This window comes from Ranitomeya variabilis, chromosome 4, assembly GCF_051348905.1.
Source record: "Ranitomeya variabilis isolate aRanVar5 chromosome 4, aRanVar5.hap1, whole genome shotgun sequence".
NCBI classification, from domain to species: domain Eukaryota; kingdom Metazoa; phylum Chordata; class Amphibia; order Anura; family Dendrobatidae; genus Ranitomeya; species Ranitomeya variabilis.
The window spans coordinates 239,778,210-239,785,097 of record NC_135235.1 but is presented as its reverse complement, the minus strand read 5'-3'; positions in this window follow the sequence as shown (position 1 = coordinate 239,785,097).

The window sequence follows — 6,888 nt, the reverse complement described above, 5'->3', positions numbered from 1 at the left end:
ATTACTCAGGGAGTCAGCCATGCCCCATGTATGGAGTAATATATCCGGTCACGTACCCGCTTCTTAGCACGTGACTGGGGGTTGTGCCTGCAAGGGTTAATCTAGCTCCCCTCTCTCAGTCCAGCATTCAACCTCTGGCCTATGCTGTAATGGGTGCATAAATCACACACCGACCCAGGCCACACACCCGCTCATACACGCTGCCACCACTCACCGAATACACGGGCAATGAGTCCCGGAAATATTACTACTACTGTCTGCCAATCATAAGGATCACACACTTTAAGGCTATGGATTCTTTAGAGCATACAAGGTTCAGACTTATTAAAGTTTTAAGCTTTAATAGAAAAGGTACAGTGCTTACAATATACAAATATGCAAAACAGTTATAAAAATGAAGGGATAAAACTTACAGAAATATCGGACTTTGCGGTCTGGTACTCTGTCCCTGAGGGAGGGAGAAATATGGGATGGCTCACATCAGCTTTCCAGGCTGCCTCCACATGTGAACATCTTTCTTTGTGTGTAGGCCTAATTTCTAGAGTCGACCTGGAGGTCAAATTTCTAAACCAGCCTCTCAGGTTAATATTATAATTGCTGGTTTGTGACTGGACCATGGCCGCTCCACCAATTAATATATTATTTTTTCTGAAACTTTTTGTGTAACATTTCTCATAGATAATGTCAGGCTGTAATTGACATCTCTCTTCAAAAGAGCTAGGTGTGAAATGTTTCCCCTTCCTGGTTCTTAGTGAGGCCCCCATGCGAGATTGGAGACAGTAGACTGCCTTCTCAGGAGAACATATGCTATGACCCCTGTGAGACCTGCAGTCTAAGGACAGATGTTAAATTACTGCTAGTCATTAGTGATTGAGTATACTCGTTGCTCGGGTTTTCCTGAGCAGGCTCGGGTGATCTCCGAGTATTTGTTAGTGTTCGGAGATTAAGTTTTCATCGCCTCAGCTGAATGATTTACATCTGTTAGCCAGGCTGAGTACATGTGGGGGTTCCCTGGTTGCTAGGAAATCCCCATATATACTCAGCCTGGCTAATAGCTGTAAATCATTCAGCTGAGGCGCTGAAAACTTAATCTCCGAACACTAACAAATACTCAGAGATCACCTGAGTGTGCTGGGGAAAACCCGAGCAATGAGTATACTCGCTCATCACTACTAGTCACACATATATACCTATACATATTTCACTACACATCCACATTTGGGAACATTTTGAAAAGATAGTAAAGACTAATCAATTATGTTCATCCGGACCAGGACGCTACTCCCAGCCCCGGCCATAAATACCTCTGAGCCGAGCTTCACTCACCGAGCGTTTGGGCATCCAGCTGGTAGTCGTCTGTGGAATATGTGGTTCAGGTCTCGGCGTCGAGTGACCAGGAGATGGAAAAGGACAAATCTAGATAAGAGAATGAATCCTGATCCCAAGTGACGAGGAGAGGTTATAATACCGTCTACTATCCGGTTATACCCAGCAGAATATACCGGAGAACCCCGCATCCATCACAATGTACAGGGTGGGCCATTTATATGGATACAGTAAGTGTAAGAATAAAGAATAAAAGCGGCACTCGCCCCTTCCTAGCAGTAGAATTGATGTCCTTTATTTGTGATCAGCAAGTTACAGACATTTTCGGCGGCGGCATGTGGGGAGAGGGGTGCAGGGAGTGAACGACTGAACGACGGCCGTTTCGCACACTTGAGCTTCTATGGGTCCATATGGATGGGAGACTATGGAATAGTGTATTAGTTTTAACATTACTTAACTTAATTGAGATACCGCGTGACTTATTCAGGTAATTGGCATATGGCACTATATTAGTGTGCACACCCATAAGTGAAGGGAGGGAATCTACGAGTGTCGTCATGGGCTCAGAGAAATACTGTTATCGGTAAGAACTATATTTTTCTCTGACGCCCATGACGGCACCACGGAGAGATTTGCATAGACTGTACATTTAGGGAGGGACCACCGCTTCCAGAACCCTTTTACCGAAGGTAAGGTCTGAAGAGGAGATAAGGTCCAATCTATAGTGCCTATAGAATGTAGATGGTGATGACCAGGTAGCAGCTCTACATATCTGGTCAATTGAAGCTCCGGCCTTCTCCGTCCAAGAAGTTGCTCCTGCTCTCGTTGAGTGAGCCTTGACATCTCCCGGGATGGACATTCCACTTGATGAATATGATAGGATGATGGCATCCGTGATCCATCTCGCCAAAGTGGCTATGGAGGCTTTTTTCCCCTTCCGGGGACCCTGAAAACACACAAAAAGAGAGGTATCCTCTCTACTCTCTCTAGTGGCTTCTATGTAATGCATGAGGCATCTCCGGACATCTAGTGTGTGTAAGGATTCTTCCTCCTTCTTTTTAGGGTTGGGACAGAAGGAGGGGAGAGATATCTCTTGATTTCCATGAAACGGGATGCTACCTTCGGGAGGTATGCTGGGTCTATTTTGAGAACAACCCTATCCTCCAAGAACTGTGTGTAAGCAGAGTTAGCAGATAGAGCCTGTATGTCGCTAACTCTACGTGCAGATGTGAGGGCAACGAGCAGGGATGTTTTGAGGGAAAGGAATTTCAATGGGATATCTCCTAAGGGCTTGAAGGGAGGTTTAGTCAGGGCTTTAAGGACCAAATTTAAATCCCATTGAGGGGTAACTTTCACTGGAAGTGCTCTCGATCTACCTGCTGCACTGATGAACCTGGAAACCCACCGATTCCCTGCCAAATCATAGTTAACCCCTTCACCCCCAAGGGTGGTTTGCACGTTAATGACCAGGCCAATTTTTACAATTCTGACCACTGTCCCTTTATGAGGTTATAACTCTGGAACGCTTCAATGGATCCTGGTGATTCTGACATTGTTTTCTCGTGACATATTGTACTTCATGACAGTGGTAACATTTCTTTGATATTACCTGCGTTTATTTGTGAAAAAAACAGAAATTTGGCGAAAATTTAGAAAATTTCGCAATCTTCCAACTTTGAATTTTTATGCAATTAAATCACAGTGATATGTCACACAAAATACTTAATAAGTAACATTTCCCCCACGTCTACTTTACATCAGCACAATTTTGGAACCAACTTTTTTTGTTAGGGAGTTATAAGGGTTAAAAGTTGACCAGCAATTTCTCATTTTTACAACACCATTTTTTTTTAGGGACCACATCTCATTCAAAGTCATTTTGAGGGGTCTATATGATAGAAAATACCCAAGTGTGACACCATTCTAAAAACTGCACCCCTCAAGGTGCTCAAAACCACATTCAATAAGTTTATTAACCCTTCAGGTGTTTCACAGGAATTTTTGGAATGTTTAAATAAAAATGAACATTTAACTTTTTTTCACAAAAAATTTAATTCAGCTCCAATTTGTTGTATTTTACCAAGGGTAACAGGAGAAAATGGACCCCAAAAGATGTTGTACAATTTGTCCTGAGTACGCCGATACCCCATATGTGGGGGTAAACCACTGTTTGGGCGCATGACAGAGCTCGGAAGCGAAGGAGCGCCATTTGACTTTTCAATGCAAAATTGACTGGAATTGAGATGGGACGCCATGTTGCGTTTGGAGAGCCCCTGATGTGCCTAAACATTGAAACCCCCCACAAGTGACACCATTTTGGAAAGTAGACCCCCTAAGGAACTTATCTAGAGGTGTGGTGAGCACTTTGACCCACCAAGTGCTTCACAGATGTTTATAATGCAGAACCGTAAAAATAAAAAATCATATTTTTTCACAAAAATTATCTTTTTGCCCCCAATTTTTTATTTTCCCAAGGGTAAGAGAAGAAATTGGACCCCAAAAGTTGTTGTACAATTTGTCCTGAGTACGCTGATACTCCAAATGTGGGGGTAAACCACTGTTTGGGCACATGGGAGAGCTCGGAAGGGAAGGAGCACCGTTTGACTTTTCAATGCAAAATTGAACAGGAATTGAGATGGGCCCCATGTTGCGTTTGGAGAGCCACTGATGTGCCTAAACATTGAAACCCCCCACAAGTGACACCATTTTGGAAAGTAGACCCCCCAAGGAACTTATCTAGAGGTGTGGTGAGCACTTTGACCCACCAAGTGCTTCACAGAAGTTTAAAATGCTGAGCCGTAAAAATAAAACAAAAATTTTTTTCCCACAAAAATTATTTTTTAGCCCCCAGTTTTGTATTTTCCCGAGGGTAACAGGAGAAACTGGACCCTAAATATTGTTGTCCAATTTGTCCTGAGTACGCTGATACCTGATATGTGGGGGGGAACCACTGTTTGAGCGCATGGCAGAGCTCGGAAGGGAAGGAGTATCATTTGGAATGCAGACTTAGATGGATTGGTCTGCAGGCGTCACATTGCGTTTGCAGAGCCCCTAATGTACCTAAACAGTAGAAACACCCCACAAGTGACACCATTTTGGAAAGTAGACCCTCTAAGGAACTTATCTAGATGTGTTGTGAGAGCTTTGAACCCCCAAGTGTTTCACTACAGTTTATGACGCAGAGCCGTGAAAATAAAAAATATTTTTTTTTTCCACAAAAATTATTTTTTAGCCCCCAGTTTTGTATTTTCCCAAGGGTAACAGGAGAAATTGGACCCCAAAAGTTGTTCTCCAATATGTTCCGAGTACGCTGATTCCCCATATGTTGGGCTAAACCCCTGTTTGGGCGCACGGGAGAGCTCGGAAGGGAAGGAGCAGTTTTACTTTTTCAACGCAGAATTGGCTGGAATTGAGATCGGACGCCATGTCGCGTTTGGAGAGCCCCTGATGTGCCTAAACAGTGGAAACCCCCCAATTATAACGGAAACCCTAATCCAAACACACCACTAATCCCAACGGTAACCCTAACCACACCTCTAACCCAGACACACCCCTAACCCTAATCCCAACCCTATTCCCAACCGTAAATGTAATCCAAACCCTAACTTTAGCCCCAACCCTAACCCTAACCCTAGCCCTAATGGGAAAATGGAAATAAATACATTTTTTAAATTGTTTAATTTTTCCCTAACTAAGCGGGTGATGAAGGGGGGTTTGATTTACTTTTATAGCGGGTTTTTTAGCGGATTTTTATGATTGGCAGCCGTCACACACTGAAAGACGCTTTTTATTGCAAAAAATATTTTTTGCGTTACCACATTTTGAGAGCTATAATTTTTCCATATTTGAGTCCACAGAGTCATGTGAGGTCTTGTTTTTTGCGGGACGAGTTGACGTTTTTATTGATAACATGTTCGGGCACGGGAGATTTTTTTGATCGCTTTTTATTCCGATTTTTGTGAGGCAGAATGACCAAAAACCAGCTATTCATGAATTTCTTTTGGGGGAGGCGTTTATACCGTTCCGCATTTGGTAAAATTGATAAAGCAGTTTTATTCTTCGGGTCAGTACGATTACAGCGATACCTCATTTATATAATTTTTTCATGTTTTGGCGCTTTTATACGATAAAAACTATTTTATAGAAAAAATAATTATTTTGGCATCGCTTTATTCTGAGGACTATAACTTTTTTATTTTTTTGCTGATGATGCTGTATGGCAGCTCGTTTTTTGCGGGACAAGATGACGTTTTCAGCGGTACCATGGTTATTTATATCCATCTTTTTGATCGCGTGTTATTCCACTTTTTGTTTGGCGGTATGAGAATAAAGCGTTGGTTTTTGCCTTGTTTTTTTTTTTTTTACGGTGTTCACTGAAGGGGTTAACTAGTGATATAGTTTTATAGGTGGGGTCGTTACGGACGCGGCGATACTAAATATGTGTACTTTTATTGTTTGATTTTTTTTTAATTTAGATAAAGAAATGTATTTATGGGAATAATATTTTTTTTTTCTTTTATTTAGGAATTTTTATTTTTTTTTTACACATGTGGAAATTGTTTTTTTTTACTTTGTCCCGGGGGGAGGGGACATCACAGATCGCTGATCTGACAGTTTGCACAGCACTCTGTCAGATCGGCGATCTGACTTACAGTGCTGCAGGCTTACCAGCGCCTGCTCTGAGCGGGCACTTGGTAAGCCACCTCCCTCCCTGCAGGACCCGGATGCCGTGGCCATTTTGGATCCGGGCCTGCTGCAGGGAGGAGAGGTAAGAGACCCTCGCAGCAACACGATCACATCGCGTTGCTCCGGGGGCCTCAGGGAAGCCCGCAGGGAGCCCCCTCCCTGCGTGATGCTTCCCTGTACCGCCGACACACCGCGATCATGTTTGATCGCGGTGTGCCAGGGGTTAATGTGCCGGGGGCGGTCCGTGACCGCTCCTGGCACATAGTGTCGGATGTCAGCTGCGATGGGCAGCTGACACCCGGCCGCACTCCCCCCGTGAGCGCGGCCGATTGCGCTGGACGTACTATTCCGTCCTTGGGAATTAGGGCCCACCCCACATGGACGGAATAGTACGTCCAATGGCAGAAAGGGGTTAAATAGGGCTCCCAATGCTGCCACATGGACTTTCAGGGTACTCGTGGCTAGACAGATCTCCAACCCGTTTTGTAGAAATTCTAATATGGATTTAAGAGGGACCTCTTCCCCTATTTTAGCGCCCGATGATAAAAGGAATTTTTTCCATATCTTCCCATACTGCTTTGTTGTAATCAGTTTCCTACTTTGTAAAAGAGTAGATACCAGCCCTGGAGAGAAACCTCTGCTTTCTAGTAGCAGAAAAAAGAAAAAAATATATACCAGCTCACCTGTCGGCATGTGTTGTGGGGAAGCATGATATCGTGTAGTCATCACGTGAGCAAGTAATCCAAAAAAGAGAAAAAAATCCAGCTTCCAAAAACTTACAAATTTATTAAGGATAAAAGGCAAAGTCCAGTCCAATCCAATAAATTACATAGTGAAGAGTAGCAAGCAACGCGTTTCGAACAAACTCGTTGCTTG